This window comes from Microcebus murinus, chromosome 4 (assembly GCF_040939455.1).
Source record: "Microcebus murinus isolate Inina chromosome 4, M.murinus_Inina_mat1.0, whole genome shotgun sequence".
Taxonomy (NCBI): Eukaryota; Metazoa; Chordata; class Mammalia; order Primates; family Cheirogaleidae; genus Microcebus; species Microcebus murinus.
In genome coordinates, this window is record NC_134107.1 from 35,051,238 (window position 1) to 35,068,855 (window position 17,618).

Below are 17,618 nucleotides of genomic sequence, written 5' to 3' on the forward strand. Positions count from 1 at the left end.
CCAGTGGGAACAGTAACCACTTATAAGAACAAGACTCTAAGTGGTTATTACCTAATCTAATTTGAGCAGTGTTATTAGCAGTAATGAAGCCAGGTGATGAAAGAACCTTGAAGAGTGCTAAGTGCAGATTTGGACAGGGGCACATGGCTGTGGGGTATGGGGGGCTTGAAAAAGCTTTAGGGGTGGTAGATAACAGACTGTAGATAAAAGATGAAAATCTTAGATTTCTTAGCATTAAGGAAACAGGGCTGGGTAGTAATTCAGTAATGACTCCAAGTTATACTAAGATTGATTCTATGGGGCTGCAGTTTGAATCCATAATGTGCAAATGGCTCGATACATTATACACAATTCTCAATATTCACCCTTGAAAAAGTTTAAATAAGTATTTTCACAGTTAATTTAATAATATATAAACATTATTGGCTAAGCCAATGAAGGGAATGAAAAGACATGGTATATGGAATTTGATTTTGTGTGGAGCAGTTAAAATGGCTAGTAGGCTTGGTTGATTAGGCAAAGAACATAATTTAGCTCAGTCCGTGACCTAGGCAGGTAAATGTTTGATGTTGGTGCTAAGAAGTACTGGGTGATTATGATGACTTTAGGGGAAAAAACATCACCTAAAATGAAAATGGGAAAAATAAATGGAGAATAAAAAATGAAAAATGATGAAAATGAAAAAAATAAAACCCCACCCAGAAGGTTGTATCATAAACATATTATAGAGATTAATGAAAGCACAGGTGCTATAGGTTTGTTAAACTCTCACATCTTGAGAGTGATTTTTCTTACACCAAACCATAATGCCAACAAGTCCAACGTCCAGTTATTAGGCAGTTGAGATCTCATTCCCCATTTTGCTCATGTATGACCTTGAATAGCCATCGTTTCTTTGGGTGTCAATTGTGATGGCTTTCTTCACCCCCACCAAGCCCCCCTCATCACTGTCTCAGCCTGCTCCTACATAGCCAGGATTCATTGAGTGTATACAATGTATAGGCCTATATTTAGCATTTACTCTTATATTGTACTATTTAGTTTTCATACAGTACTATAATGAAAACAATTTATAGGAAAGTGAAACTCAGAGAAGCTAAGATTTTACTCAGGGAGACAAAATTACCAAGGAGCTTCTGAGCTGGGTTCCAATCTAAATCTATTTGACTCATAATTTGCATTCCTAAACTCCAAATTCTACAACTCCTATACTTGACTCCAAGCCAGCAATTAGCTTGTTCAGTTTATCTGTCTGTTCCCCACTCTATCATAACTAGATTCTGGATTTCTTGAGAACAGCTCACTGGCTCACAGAAAATACTAAACGTTTATTGAGAGAATGAAGATATGAATGAATGAGACATGGCATCTTCTACATGGGGGCATAGGATTGCATATCAAGGATCTGGAAAACAAACATCTAGAAATCCTCCAAATGTATTGTTATACCTTCAATCCCAGCATGATATCTACCACATAGTCCACTGCATAATTTTTGCTGGTACAAATCATGCTGCTGTGAATAATTTTACACCTGTTTTCTTGTATATCAGTGCAACAATGTCTCTATGGTGTACACTTAGAAAATTCTGAGCTAATTTCTTCAAGTTTACTAAGTAGTGACAAATTATTTTTTTAAAAGGCTTTGTACAGATTTACACTCCCATCATCAGTGAGAGAAATGAGAATTCCTGTTACTCAGAGTCTAAGTTTCCCCTAAGAGCAGATCCTGAGACAAAGATTTGGGGTTACAAGTAGTTTTTGGGGGAGGGTGAACCCAGAAATTGCTGTGGACTGTGAAATTGAGATAAAGAAGAGAGGAAAGTCAATAAAAGTTATAGGAAAATTATATCAACAATTAATATTACATATGGGCAATTAGGGCTCATTCACACTGGGAATCCTTTGCAGAAGACAGCATATCCTACTCCTTGTTGGATGAGAGGTGTTCCTGTGAGCCAGCACATGAGCTGTTGTAGGCAGGGAACCTCTGGAGAGAGATGGCCAGGCACTGATAGTGTCTGCTACACTAAACATCCTGGCCAACGCTTGGCATTATCAGAACTTTTATGTCTTGCCAATCTATTGAGGAAAAAATGATATCTCAATGTGGCTTTAATTTTCATTTCTCTGATTACTAACAAAGTTAACATCTCTGGATACATTTGTTGGGTATTCATATTTCATGTAAAATGCCTATTCTTGTCTTTTGCCCACTTTTGATTAAGTTGTTTTTGGCTTTTTCTTATTTATCTGTAGGAGTTCTTTATGTATTCTGGATATGTGGCAGAGACTGGCTAACCATTAATCAAACCTATTTCCCTTTCCTTCTGGGTATACAACTAGACTATTTCCAACTTCTTTTGCAGTTAGGTGAGGTTGCATGACTAACTTCTGACAGTGGAATGTGAGAAGAAGTGAGGCATGCCAAGTTTCAGGCTTGTCCAAGAAAAGCCTCCCCTGTGATCTGCTACCCTTTCTCTTTTCCCATGTGCTAGTTAGTGACTGTTAATCAGAGAGATCTTGGAAGCCAAGTATTAAAGATAGTAGAGCCTTCTGCAACCTGGAGTCCTGAATTACTGAGTTAAGGGACGCTTTTTCAAGTGCAGACTGGAATTTACACAAGCAAGACATTAACTGTTTTTGTGTAATGCTACTGAGATTTCAAGATTTATGAGTTAAAGTATTAGCAATCTCTTAATAGAGGATACTGATATTTTATAAATTATATAAGGTATAAATATCTTGGATTAAAACATGTGGCTTATGTGTGTGGCAAACATGGCCTCATTAATACTAAACCCATTAATTCATCTTCTCTACCCAGTCAGGGACAGAACTAGAAAACTACAGGCCTAGTCCAGAGGGGCAAGGCCTACTTCAATAAACCTGTTCATATGCCAGAGAGCAGGTCAGAATGCATGCTCTTTCCAGGCAGACAGATGCCAACAAAATCTTATTATAAAAGGGGCCAAGCTACATATAATGCAATCCAAATTGAAAAGTCACGCCTCCTCTTAGAAGAAGAGTGGGCAGAGGGCAAAGAGAAGCCAGGCCAAGACAAGGACTCTAACTCTGCTGTGGTCCCTCTTTTTGGGACATGAAAAATAGAAAGGAGGTCCCCCTCCATAAGAACCAAGGACCTTGCAGGACTGATAGGCTGCAGGGCACCACTGTGACTGTGGAGATTATGCTTGGCCACAGTGCTAGTGGGAGATGAATTTCTTATTTTAAGGAGTCTTTAACTCTATCTTTAACTCCAAAAGGGAAGAAAATTCTCTGATGGGCTGCAATGCAGGGCTGGATTTTTGAAATGTAGAAGAGGCCTGAAAGATTGGAAAAAGTCTTGTTTAGTGAGCACTGTAGTGAAGAGAGTTACCTAAAAATACTAAGTATCTTTATATTAATGAAATTTTAGGGGAATCTGAGACTATGTCATGATTTTAGTTTAGTTGAGTCCTCCACTAAATAATTACTCCTGGGATTCTCTGAAGCCTTTGAGGATCAACATAGAAAGGAAAATAGAAACCTATTGTTTTTGAGAGCAGGGCGTTATTAAACTAAGGTCATTGATGACAGTGGTAGTTAAGTGTGTGGACTTTGAAGTCCTGAATAACTGAGTTCAAATTCCAATTGTGTCACGTTCTAGTTATGTGACCTTGGGAAAGTTATTTAACTTCTCTCAGCCTGTTTCTACATCTATAAAATGAGAATAACATACTATATACATCATATAATCTGTGGCCAGGATCAAATGAGGTTGAAAAAGAGCAATGCTCTTAGCACAGTATCTTATGTAGACATGGTAGGAACTCAATGAATGGTGGCAACTATTATTATCAGTCTCATATCAGCTCAAATGAGATAATATATGTGAAAAATACTTTGTGATCTGAAGTAATCTAGGTCAGTGCTCTTGGAATACTGGGCTTCTACCTTTGTGAAAGCACTATTTGCTTTCTGACAGTGTAGTTGTCAGACTGACCTTGTCTTACCAGCCAGTGGGGCGTGGGACACTGATGCAGACTGTGGTTCAAGGGAAAAGATAAGATCTAAGCTGGACTATGCTGTGAGGCAGGGACCACAGGAATCATTGAGGACATCTGAGGAAGAGGAGGAGAGAAGGGTGAAAATAAACACTAGAACCAATGAGGCTAATATAAGATTCCATTCAGAATAATGTCGGATCGACCAAGATGATCCCGGAGAGATTTTTAAACCATTTATATAAAGAGCTTGGAGCCCTAATTTTTGCCTTGTGACATAAAGGGAACTCTTATGGGCATTAAGCCCAACTGAACACTGTTACACACCTTTGTCTACTTGTTTTTCTCTAACATCACCTACTCTTATGTAGATGTCCAGTATCCAGCCCAGGTCTTGAATTGAGGATATCTTTATAAATACTACTTTTTACTCTAAACTTCAGCGTCCAATCCAGTGACAAGGAAATGGTGAGTCATCAGTACATGCTAATTGACTACATTAATTTAAACATATAAGAGATGTTGTGTTCACTTTGGTTGGGCTCCTTGTTTCTTAGCTGCTCTTAGAATAGCTCTGAATTGCCAGAGCTTAGGCAACAGAGAAAAGCAAAGGACCATAGGGATCTATCATTTCAGCAGTCAAATGACCAAGGGTTAAATGCACGCCATGGTAAGAAAAAGAGCTGTTCTAAAATAGAATTGGCTGCCATACAAGAGTGAGCTGCAGGTGGAGAGTAGAAGGGAATGGAGAGATGGTAGGCACCAAGCAGAAGCTCCACAGCCACCTGAGGGTGATGCAGTACAGATATGCCTGCACTGGCTGGACCATCATCACCACACAGGGCTAAATCAGAACCACCTGTGAATGGGATTTGTTAAAAACACCTCATTGCTAGCCTTTGTCCCCAAAATTCTGATTTGGCAGATCTGAATTTGGATGCAAGAATCTGTGAGTCATAATTAACATACCTTACATAAAAGCACCCATTAAATTGCAAAGTTTGATGCATTTTGACAAATGTGTGTACCCACATACCTACCATAATCAAGATATAGAACATTTGTATAACTCTAAAAGCTTTCTTAGAAACTTTGTAGTCAATGGTCCCACTCCCATGTTTAGGCCACCACTGACTGATATGCTTTTTGTCACGTAAATTAGTTTTTCCTGCTCTAGAATTCGATATATGTAATCTATTGTATGAACTCTTTGTATTTGGCATCTTTCCTTCAGCATAATGTTTCTGAGATTCATCTGTGTTTCCAAGTATATAAGTAGTCTATTCTTTTTATTTACATGCAGTGTTCCATTGTATGGATATTTCACTATTTGTTTATCTATTCACTCATTGATGAGTCTATGGGTTGTTTGGAATTTTGGGCTATTTTGAATAGAGCCGCTATGAATATTTATATACAAGTCTTTGTGTGGACATTTTCATTTCACTTGGGTGAATACCTAGGAGTGGAATCATTGAATAGTCATCTGGCAAGTATCTATTTAACTTTATAAGAAACTGCCAAATTGTTTTCCAAAGTAGTTGTACCAGTTTACAATTCCCCTACAAGCAATGTGTGGCAATTCCCATTGCTTCATATTTTTGCCAATACTTGGCATTGTTAGTCTTTTTAAATTTTAACCATTCAATTAAGTGTGTAGTGGAATGTTACTGTAGTTTTAATTTTTGTTCTTCTTATGACTAAAGATGTTAAAGATATTCTTGTGTGCTTATTGGCCATTCATACATCTTCTTTGTGATGTGTCTGTTCAAATTTTGCCCATTTTTTATTGAATTATTTTTTGTTACTGAGTTTTAAAAATTCTTTTTATATTCTGGGTACAAATCCTTTGTCGGATATATGTATGACTAATATTTTTATCCCAGTCAGTGTCTTGCCTTTTAGATTTTCTTGATAGTTTCAGTTATGGATGAATTATGTCCTTCTATCCTCAGATTCATATGTTGAAGCCATAACTCTCAGGATCTCACAATGTGACTGAATTTGGAGATAGGACCTTTAAAAAGTGATTAAATTAAAATGAGGCCATTAGGGTGGGCCTTAATTCCTTCAAATTGGTGTCCTTATGAAAAGAGGAAATTTGAACACACAAGGAGACACTGGGATACATGTGCACAGAGGAAAAACCATGTGAGGACATATTAAGAAGGTCTATATCTGCAAGTCAAAGAGAGAGGCCTCAGAAGAAACCAAATCTACCAACACCTTCTTCTTGGCTTTTCAGCCTCCAGAACTGTGACAAAGTGAATTTCTGTTGTTTACATCACCCCGTCTATGGTATTTTGTTATGGAAGCCCTAGAACACTAGTATAGTATCTTCAAGGAGTAAATATTTTAAATTTTGATGAAATTCTTCACCTTTTCTCTTTGCCATACGTGTGTTGTTCAGTTCTTGGATCTTTGCTATCTTCCATTGATCTATACCTAGGCATCTACTTTTACTGAACTCCACAGGTTATTCTAATGCATAGCCAACTTTTGAAACCCCTGGAATGTATGATCACTAAGAAATCTAACTCTTTAACTCTGTGAGCATTCTTTCAATAAGTTACTACTTATATGAATAAATACTGGAAAGGCAGAAACTAATAAAATATTAATAGATAATCTCTAAGAATCTTAGAGTATTTATCCTCTCTTAGCATCTGAAGTCATCCAGAACAGGTATGGATTAAAAGAGATTCTTGTGAAAAGAAATGTTGACTAATTGTTGCAAGTCAAAATGGGAACACTGTTTCTCAGAAGCATCTGTTAAATGGCATTAGAATTCATTCATAAGCATCTGTTAAATTGTGTTGTATCATAGAAAGATTTTCTTCCATTTAACGTAAGAGAAGGAACAAAAAGTGTCCTGAGGGTGGAGTTAGAGGAACAGGGGAGGCACAGTCAATCCTAACATAGTGCTTACCACAGAGTACATTCATTAAAGGATATGGTGTCCCTGGTTCCTAGAATAGTACCAACACATATTTGATGTTGGCTGGTTGAATGAATGTGCTAAAGAAACACAAAAAAAAGGGTTTAGAAATTTGGAACAGAATCAAGTTAGTGAAGCATCTAGTCAATGACACAAATCTATAGAAGTTAACAATTTATTAATAATAACATAGTTAAGAGCAAAATCATTATAGTCAGAAGATTCTAGGTTCAAATCCTGACACCATTTGCCAACAATGACCTTGGGAAAGAAAATTGGCTTCTCTAAGCATTACTTTCCTTTACTATAAACATTGAAATAAAAAAACATAGCATTGTTGTGACCATTAAGTGTGCTAAGAATTATTCATTTAATGTCTCTGTTTACAGCTGTAAATTCCACAGTTTACAAATAAGGGCTGCATCTTGTTCATGACCTTATTTTAGAGCACAGAAAAATGTTAGACATTAATCCCATAAGTATTTAATGAATGAGTGACAACATATAAAATACTTTATATTGTGTTTGCATATAATAAGCCCATAGTTAATAGTATGTCATTGTTATTTTGAGTTTCTTTCCATCTCAGGAAGTATAATATTGTTCTAGTCAGCTAATTCGTCATTGATAACAATAGCTATTTGTTATAAAAAAGATGAACAATCCAATTAGGACTGGTGTACTTAATGTAGGTACAATTTGTTAACAGTCCACCCCTTGATGGATATTGATGGAATCACAGACTCTGTGTCATATGCAATTTCATGCTGATATTTGAAATGACCAATTAGAGATTCAAATGACATTTCTCTCAACAGGACACATTTCCATGGATGGCTGAACACATGAATGCATTTGAAATAGAATTAGCATCACATCTTGGTTGTCTCCATTATGAAATGTGAATGAAGGCAGACATGGAAGTCTCTTCCCTAATGTATGTATGTATGTATGGCTCTGGTTTCTATGGTCGTTAAAAAAATTTAGAGCAAGCAGCCCATTCCAAAAAGCTAATTAGAAAATAGGCTGCTTGTGATTAATAGTTGTTGGATTCTGAGGCCTCAACATGTTCTTGGACACTCTTGGCTCTAGCTTTATAATTATTTATTAGCTATTAAATAATCAGGCCAGAGGTAAAGCTCAGAGGCTTTGTAAATCCATGTTACCCTTACCTGAGGGCACACACACAAAAAGAATTAGTGTGTGTTTCTTTGACAAAGTAGTATAAACATTTTCAGAGAAATCAAAATATTAGCATTCCACTCATTTTTTAAGTTAAATATTTGAGGATCCACAAGCCAAGGGGGGCCAAAATGTCAAACTCCATTTTTCCAGCAACTCACGTTATAGCATTTGCTGACACATGCAATGTGTGGGGAGTGGTTCTGCCCCACTGGTTGGTGATGTTACAGCAGATGCAGAAGGCTGGTTGCATACATATTGTCATTTGAGGGATGACATAGGAACTCAGTAGGAATCTCAACCTGCCCCTCCTCTTCTCAGATTGGCTCAAGCAACAGAAATTCCCATCTTTATGTACACCTTGACTTTAAGTTATTCAAATCTCCTATTAGAACACAAATATGTTAAATGAGGAACCATTTTTATTAGCAATTAATTTTTTAATCACTGATAACACCATTGTAGGTTTTTTTTTTTTCTTTAAAGTAAAAGCACGGGATTTGGAATTAGAAAATTCTGAGTTCAGATCTCAAATTTGCTGCTTTCAAACTTGGCACATCATCCAGAGATTCACATTTTACACTGACAAGAATAGTAAAATTGAGCTGTTCCTGAGAGAGGAAGCTTAAGTCTTTACTAAGTGATCAAATATGCTCTTCTGTATTGATTCCAAATGCTATCCATGCCTCATACCAGGGAATGTACATTTTGGAAGTCTTAAAAAATTTGAAACAAGATTAACTTCAGCAGCCTCTGAAGAATTACCTTCATGAAATTCTGTTTTCATGTTATCTCTTGTTTTTTGTAGAAAGTTACTACATACTAAAGCTAGCTGTTAAATTGGCTTGGGAAAATACTGTCTTCTATATCACTTCCTATCTCCTATAAGATGAAACCACACTAAAAAAAAAAAACAAAAAAAAAACTCTTTCAGAATCCAGTACAAGAAACACTTTGTTTTTCCCAAGCAACTGGTATGCTTACTTTTTCCTGATGTTGAAAAATATGTAATTTGCTTTTCATTTGGCTGCCAGGGATTTTAGAGTCACTGTTAAAGATAAATTTTGTAAATTATGCAGCCCTTTATGACCAAGAAATTTGTTTCATTCGGTCTTAACATTTCTTGTTTTATTTTTACTTTTTTACCTCATCCCAATTATTTGTTTCTATTTATAATTATTATATTTTATGAATTATAGCTGTGAACTGCTTTAAATTCTTTATAACAATGAGGCAGGGATCAATATATAACTACATTAACAAATATATTAAATGGTTTCTATTGTATCTGGTATATTACAATTTTTAAAAAAGAAATCTTATAACACTTATAGGAAGTGGTAGGTAGATGGGGGAGGACTGTCAAACAAGATGTATCAATTGTCTGTTGCAACATAACAAACCATTCCAGTTAAAGTAGCAACTATTATATTAATATTATTTCTCATGAGTCTGAACATTAGCCAAGCAGTTCTGTAGGCAGCTGGTGGATAATGCCGGTTGGTCTAGTGGGGCCTCCCTCATCCGTCTGGCAGTTGTCAGGCTGGGTGGGCTAATGGGCCTCCCCCAGGACAACTTGTTTCCGCTTCCTTCACTCTCTCATCCTCTATGATACTAGCTTGGGCTTCTGTACAGGTGGTCTCAGTGCAGCAAAAGCAAACAGGTGACATTGAGAAAGCACTTTTCTTTCTTCTGCTTGTAACATTTTCTAATGTCCCTTGACCAAAGCAAATTATATAGGCAACGTCATATTTACAGGGTGAAGAAGAAGATTCCACTTCTTTATGGGAAGAATGGCAATGCTACATTTCAAAAAGACATGAACACAGAGATAAAAATAATTTGTGGCAATTGTAATCCACCCCACAAAGTTATCATTAAATAAAGACGAAAAGATCTTCAATAGAAAACAAATAGTAATCAGTTATCAGGTTTAGTAAGCACCTAGTGTGTACAAGGTAGTATTTGTAAAGCATTTGGTTTAGAGGAAGAAGGTTGTTTTAACTACAGAATTTGAGAGTCAGTGACAGCATTTACCGTGACACTGTCTGGGAAGGATTCCATGTTTCTGCTTTACAAATTCATCAACTCCAGTTCTCCCTTCTCTGTTTTAAGATAGGTCTTGGCATCTGGGCAACTGAAAGTTGCTAGAAGATTAAGTAGTTGGAGTAACAGACTGTGAAATTTTCAGGATACTATAGATAAGAGAAATCTGTTATGATTTTGGGAAGTTGCAGCTATGGTGTCTAGTCCATTTATGTGTTACTACAAAGGAATACCTGAGGCTGGGTAATTAATTTATAAAGAAAAGAGGTTTATTTGGCTTATGGCTCTGTAGGTTCTGTAAGAAGCATGGCACTACCATCTGCTTCTGTTGAGGGCTTTAGGTTACTTCCACTCACAGTGGAAAATGAAGGGGAGCTGACATGTGCAGAGATCACATGGTGAGAGAAGCAACAAGATAGAGGGGACATGTGCCAGGCTCTTTTTAACAACCAGCTCTCCTGGGAACTCCTAGAGCAAGAACTCACTCATTATCGAGAATTCACTAATTACTGGGAGGACAGCACCAAGCCATGCATGAGGGATCCACCACCATGACCCAAACACCTCCCATTGACCCTGCCTCCAACAGTGAAGATCAAATTTTTACATGAGGTTTTGAGGAATCAAATATTCAAACCATAACATGTGGTTTTGCTTGGTGGACAATTAAGGATCTGCCAGTATAGGAGTATGGGAAATTAAAATTCACCATAAACAGTCTATTGTCTTTTCTCCTTTTGTGTGTTAAGGAATCATAGAATCTCAGAATTGGAAAGGGTATTACAAGGTCTAGAAGTATTCCCAGTTGCCTAGTTTGGTTTCTGATTAAAATGTGAACACCTGTTTCTTCTAGGTGGGCAGCAAGCCAGTTCTGGTTCCTGACTTACCTATATCTCCCTGGCATTGAAATTATCTGTACCAATACTGCATCCAGCCCATTTCTGGGGCTCTCACCTTCACTGAATGGGGTGGGCCTGGGAGCTCTGTTGATGAATTCTTAAAGAACAGTGGGAAGGAAGGGAAAAAGGACAATCTGTCCCTTTATTATTGGGTCAGTAAAGAAGAACTTCAGGTTCAAATACAACATTTACTAAGCACTTACTCTGTGCCAGAAACTATGCCAGATGATTACACATATCTTCATATTTAGTTCTAAGTAAACTCTGACCAAGATCAACTGGAAATTCCAAAGCCTAAGCTTGTCATTCTCAGACTTCCATATAAGGAAAAAAATTATTAAAAAATAAGCTGCACTGAGCACTCTGCATTTTAAAATAATTAAAAATACAACCTTTTTCTCTTCAGATACTTTGGATTCCCTCTTTTAGGGTGATGTGGAGAGGTCTTACATTGTATTATAGGGTGAAAAGAAAAGATGTAAGTAAGGTATAAACTGTGATAACTGTGAATTGGGCTTCTTTAGGCTGCATTCAATATGCATGAACAAAATCTTAACTAGGCTGTTCATTCAGACACAGAAACCTTGATGGATGAATATTCAAAATTCATTGAAGAGTTCCATACCCTCTTTCAAAGATAAGTGCCAAGTCCTTTCCTTAATTATAGTCTGAACAAAATAAGATATGTAGAAGAGAATGCATTTTGAATTTCTATTCACTCTCATCCCTTCTTCTAATTACACAAAGCATCTTTTTTATAGGAAATCCAGAGACAATTTTCTGCTTGAGAATGAGGCCAGACTTTCTTTTGCAAGTCAATAGCACAGTCTTTATGTTATTAGGTAGAGACAAAATGACATTGTGTAACAATGCATTCCTTTACTCCATGCCTGAGAAGTTCTAAGTCTCATATCAACTTCAAAAACTTAATATGGATCTATGTTCATTTGGAGGGACTTCATGACTTTTAGAGAGAGGGGTGAGATGGTGGCACTGGGGATAAACATGGACCAGAAAATAAGGAGAGATCTCATAAGGATCGACAAGTATAAGAAATTGCTCTAAAAAGAAGTCCTCCAATAAACAATTGATCGGCTGATAGGGTGAAAGATCAATGGCTGTTCAGTTCCTGTAACCTTCCATTGCTGCTTTGATAGTGGAGACTCTTAAATAGGAGATCAAGTTTCTGGGATTTTTGGAACAAAGAGAGAGGCATATAAACCAAACACTAGAGAATCTTGATTAGAAAGCACCTATAGCAAGTAAGAAAGTGATATAAAAAAAATTAAGCAACCTGACACAGAAAACCAAAGGGCAAACATATAAAGAAATAGATCCTTGGGAAGAGGTAAGGAATATGAAAAGCATTGTAGCAAATTAAGATTACTATCTGGCCTAGGCACCAAGGTATGTCTGTGCATGATTAGGGCCACTGCTCCATGGAGTGAGGCGTGAGGAGGGATGCTTAGGTGATGCAAGTCACCTTTAACATGTTATCAAACAGATAATGGTAAGCAAAAATGGAAAACACAGACAGTAAACTGGGAAGTGAAGCCAAGAATGCAGAGTGATAATTTAGTAAATCATAAATGGGCAGTGGAGCAGGTGAAAATAAATAGGAAAAATGATATGAGTTTCAAATGGGCAGGTAGACAGAGTGTGGGGGTGGACCTATTAAAGACCAGTGTGGGAAAGAGGCTCACTGTAATAGCTAACAGTTATTGAGTACTTAGTGCATATTAGGTTCTGTCAAAACCGATTTACATTCAGTTATTCCTCATGAATCTGCTTTGAGACAGATGCAATTATGGACCACCATTTACAGGCTAGGAAACTCAGGTGTAGTGAGGGTAAGTAGCCTGCCCAAGGTCACATGGCTAGCAGGTGGCAGAGCACAGCGAGCCTCATTCCGGAGTCTGGGTGATTCTCCACTCTATTACACTGCTTTTATCACAATTACTCTTGATTGGTTGCCATGGTGTTCCCCTCTGCATGGCCCCACAACTCAGGTGAGCCAGGAACATGTCCTTAAGAGAACCCTGTAGCATTGGACAGATGCAATGTGGCATCTAATACCTTATAATTTGTTTTAGATGCTTTAAAGAGACTATTTAATCTGGCATTGGATTTGTGAATACTATTCAGAACTAAATGGGGATTAGGGGTCACTTGCTTATTTTTATCATTAATTTCCTACATCTTTTACTTAGCTCTACTACAAAATGATCCTTATTGATTGTGGCCCTTATCTTTAGCGTTAAAAAAATCCACATACCATCTCTGAGTTGAGGAGTCAGCAAACTGTAAAAGGAACACTTAAAGAAACATGTAATCAAGTTTTTAGGACTTTATTAATTGATTTATAAGGAGCTATAATGTTGCAGATATCTATTTTGTTTGTAGGTTTTATCAGTGTTTGTGAGGCAGGGCTATCACATTAGGGGATCAATAGGGAGGAATGAGTTGGGAGTGAGGCCAGGGTTTAGGGAACCAATGTGGTGGTGAAGTTGTCTACCTCTTTCTTCCTGAAAGCGTCATCTGCTCAAGTGTCCAAGTCTAAGGGGCATTAGGGTGTTCATGGTGTCCCTAGGGGTTGGTCAGCATCCATGGATTCCAATCAAGGAGGTTGGAGTCCTTGAGCAGTTTCAGTGCAAGGAGGCAAGGCAGCCCATTTGGGTTAATGCAGAGCCAAAGCTAATCAACTGTGGAAAGACGCAATCCACCCTTATGGGTAGGAAATACGTAGAGATTCAAGGACACGGCCTGGTAAGAGGTGGCCAGCTGAAAGCAAAACACTAACATTTTAAAATCAGGGTTGGTTTGGGATTCTAGCTTTATTTATTATTATCAAATTACTTAACTACTTGGAGCCTCAGTTCCCACATCTCTAAAATGCTCATAAAATGCTGATGTTTCAGATTTGTTATGAATATTTTTTAAAAGATAATGTGTGTAAAGCAGTTAATGTCTGATGCATAGAAGATGCTCAGTAGGGTAGTTATTATATTATTCTTACTATATGATGATGATAATGATGATACTATTGATCATTGTGTTTTAGAGCTTCAGGAAAAGCATGCTGCAAACCAGAAAGAGAAGTGGGATGGTGTTGGAGAGGGTGTACATAAATCCGGCTGTTCTGTTTGGGTATCTGTGGAGGGGTTTAACAGCGAAGTCGGCCTGGAAGACAGCCCAGTGTTCAAACAGTGGCATCTGCACACTCAGCTCAGGGAAGCAGATGTATTCTAGCCTTACATTTACCTGCATCATGGATAGTAGAGAATCTCCCATCATAATACTGGTCCGGTTCTCATTTGTTCAGAAAAGGAGAGGCATTGGCTGCAGGTGACAGGCTTCAGTACCCACAATTGGCCAGGGCAGGGCCAGGAGCAGGCAGGGACTAAAAGACTTGCTCACTCACCTTTCCTCCTGTACAGCCGGCCTTCCACTAAAGAATATGTTGACATTTAATAAATAATGACAAACAGTATCTCAGGTAGCATCTCTTGTGTGGCGTTTTTAAATAACTCAAAAGACTTGCTGAAGGTAGTATGCTGGTCTGAGACAATTGCTTGCAGCAGGCTTGTATATCTTACCACTTCTTTGGTTCACAAACAAAAAGTTCTTCTTAAGGGTGGATGACATGGGTTAACATTGCTGTAAAAAGGCACAGATGGTTACTAGAGAGATAGAGTGGAAAAAGAGGAGAGAGATGATTTATATGATAAACCTGGTAAAAAATTCAGATAATTAATAATAAAAGTAGCAATAATAGCACCAAATATTATTTTTCAATGCTAAGAATCACAATCCTATGATTGTGGATATTCTAAAGGTAGCTGGTAGTAAAGAAATTATATACATCAGTTTTATAAGTAGTAAAAGGAAAAATGTCTGTCTTAGTAAATATGGTATCTAGTATTTTCTGAGTACTAACTAGGCTCCAGGCACTGTGCTAAGTGCTTTACCTGGCTCATCTTATTTAGTTATCCCAACTGTGAGTAACTACTAATTTTTTTCTTATTTTACAAATGAAGAAGTAGAGGCTTGAAATGTGTATTAGTTAAGGTAGTACTAAATACTATAACAGATAAACTAACCCTGAAATCTTAATGGTTTCTTCCAATAGAAGGTGTTTTTTGGTTTTTATTTATTTATTTATTTTTAATCATACTTGTAAGGTTTAATGTCAGGGAAAGAAGGTTTTGGTGGGTGTGGTAGTGGTGGTGGGCAGGTGAACCACGTAGTCATTCAGGGATCTAGGCTGAGAGATTTTCCACCATCTTCAACACATAGATTCTGTGGAGGCCCTGGGCATCAATATCCAGCCTGAGGATGGGTGAGTATTGCATAGAGAATTATGTGGGTGATTTTATGGGCCAGGACATGGAGTGGCATTTATCAAATTTACCCACATTCTTTTAGCCAGAACTCATTCACATGGCCCTTTCTAGATTTAATAGAGTCTTGAAAATGCAGTCACTGGCTGTGCAGCCTCTTCCCAACAACAGCTCTACCCTATGGAAAAAGAATAAATCTTTGATGGGCAGCAGCCATTCCTGCCACACAACAGTTAAGTCGATTGTGAAAGGTCACATAATTAGCAAGTGACAGGATCGGAATCTACATTCTTAGTTTTTCTGTCTTCACTAGAGTGAGAAGTGTTGATACAGAGAGAAGCAGGTGGGCTTTTTTTTTTTTTTTTAAGTTGCTTTTATTCTCAGCTACAACTTGAGGAGCTCAGAGAGAAATGGTATGCCTTTCTGCCTCCTTCTTAAAAAGATAAAATTGCCTGGATGATGCATTGTTTTTTCAGTGACTCACTCAAGATTGCTTTAGTTCAGCAAATTGCATCATATCATGAAAGAGAGTGACATCTTGAAGCCAGAGCTTGTACTTCTTGAGGTGACCCATGAGAAATTGAAAATGAGCTTCATTTTCTGAGGAAGTTGAGAAAACAATTTAAAAAACAACACCCCAAAGTTAAATGAAATTTTTATTAAAGTGTGCCCTATTTAGTCATTCCCTCCCTAGTTACTTGTGCTTCAGTGAATTCTATATGGATTGTTCTTAAGACTGATTCACATGACTTGCTCTGAGTGAATTTTCACATAGTACTTTGGCAAATGTGATGTTAGGTATAATGATATTAGTTGGAAATAATAAGCACTTATACCAGAATCTTGCCTATTTGCTTCTCATACATGACCCCATTTAATCCTTTGTCAACTATGGTAAATGCTATCACCATTAAAAAATGCTTTGTGTTATGGGTACTATTATTATTGTCATTATGCAGGTAAAGAAATCAAGGTCCATCACTGTTAAGTAACTTGCCCAAGGTCACAAATTAAGAGGTAAAGCCAGGATATGACTCAGGTGGTGTGACCCCAGAGCCTACACTATCAGTTACACTCTCACTCAGGAGCCCTCCTGCTGCTGGTGGACGGTATACAATAAGCAAGCTGGAGAGATGGGGGAATTGAAAACCTAATATTTATGGAGTGCCTAGTGGGTTCTTGGCATTTATAAATGTAACCAGCTGCCAGGTGTTCTCCATGGTCTCATAGTCTAACTCTGTTTCAACCCTATTTTCAAAGATTTGCAAAGTTTAGACCTTCACAAGTTTCCATGAGAAATTAAATCACCCTGTAAACTTATCTGTCTGGAGAAAGTAGTTATACTGCACTTGAAAAGCACACATTCAGAAGCTCCTGGATCTACCCTGCCACCCCACCTCCCACCTCGTCTCTCTTTTGTACCAGCATCAGGCCTTTGCTGGAACTCTGGGCACCATAACTTAATCTAGAGCCATCATCTCAATATAGCAGTCTTCTTTCTATAATACAATGTAATTCTATTACCAGTTACTATAAAGGTGAGGCTTTTTTTTTTTTTAACCAATCCTAACATGTATGTTATCTCATTCAATTCTTAAAATTCCCAAAGGGTAAGAATTATTATCTCAGTTTTGTAGACAAGGGACCTGAAATTCAGTGAGGTTAAAAACTTGCTTCTAATCACATAGTTAAGTGCCAAAGTGGTGGCTTGAACCCCCATCTCTTTGACTTCAAATTCAGGACTCTTTTCATTATGCCATACCTTAAGTATTTGGATCCAGGCTGTGACTTGACCTGAGAGCAAGACAAACATAACCTAAGGGCCAGTCTTGGTTGGGACTGAATCAGATTCTCTAGAACTAAGCCCAGGTCAGTCAAGGGTGAAAACAAGTCAGCTGAGGGAGAGGACACATTTGCCTCAACTAGGAAAGTTTGGGAGTCATAAAAGGGGCAGTACGAGAGTGGTGGTAAGGCAGGGGGGAATCTTAGGAAAGGAGTTGGACAGAAATATCAGATGAGGTCAGCCATGAGAACCTGGACCCAGAAACAGCTCTGACTAGGCCTAGCAGGTTGGCTTATGAACCTAAGAATTATCCCACAGTGGTGAGATGGATGTAAGTTTTCTCAGAGGCCAGGTGTGATACTGCCAAACAGGCTGAGGTCAATGGAATTCCCTTCTCTGTTCTTTACCCTTTGGAAATTTTCCTCAAGTTCACGGATTTTTTCC

At 37.7% G+C, this 17,618-nt stretch overlaps 1 long non-coding RNA gene across 1 annotated transcript in view; it reads left to right on the forward strand.

Moving 5' to 3' along the window:
* The first annotated feature begins 13,012 nt into the window (after nucleotides 1-13,012).
* LOC142861017 (uncharacterized) overlaps nucleotides 13,013-17,618 on the forward strand; it is a 59,968-nt gene continuing 55,362 nt past the window's right edge. Inside the window, exon 1 of the long non-coding RNA XR_012918832.1 lies at nucleotides 13,013-13,060. This is a non-coding gene — a long non-coding RNA (uncharacterized LOC142861017). The remainder of the gene's footprint in view (nucleotides 13,061-17,618) is intronic.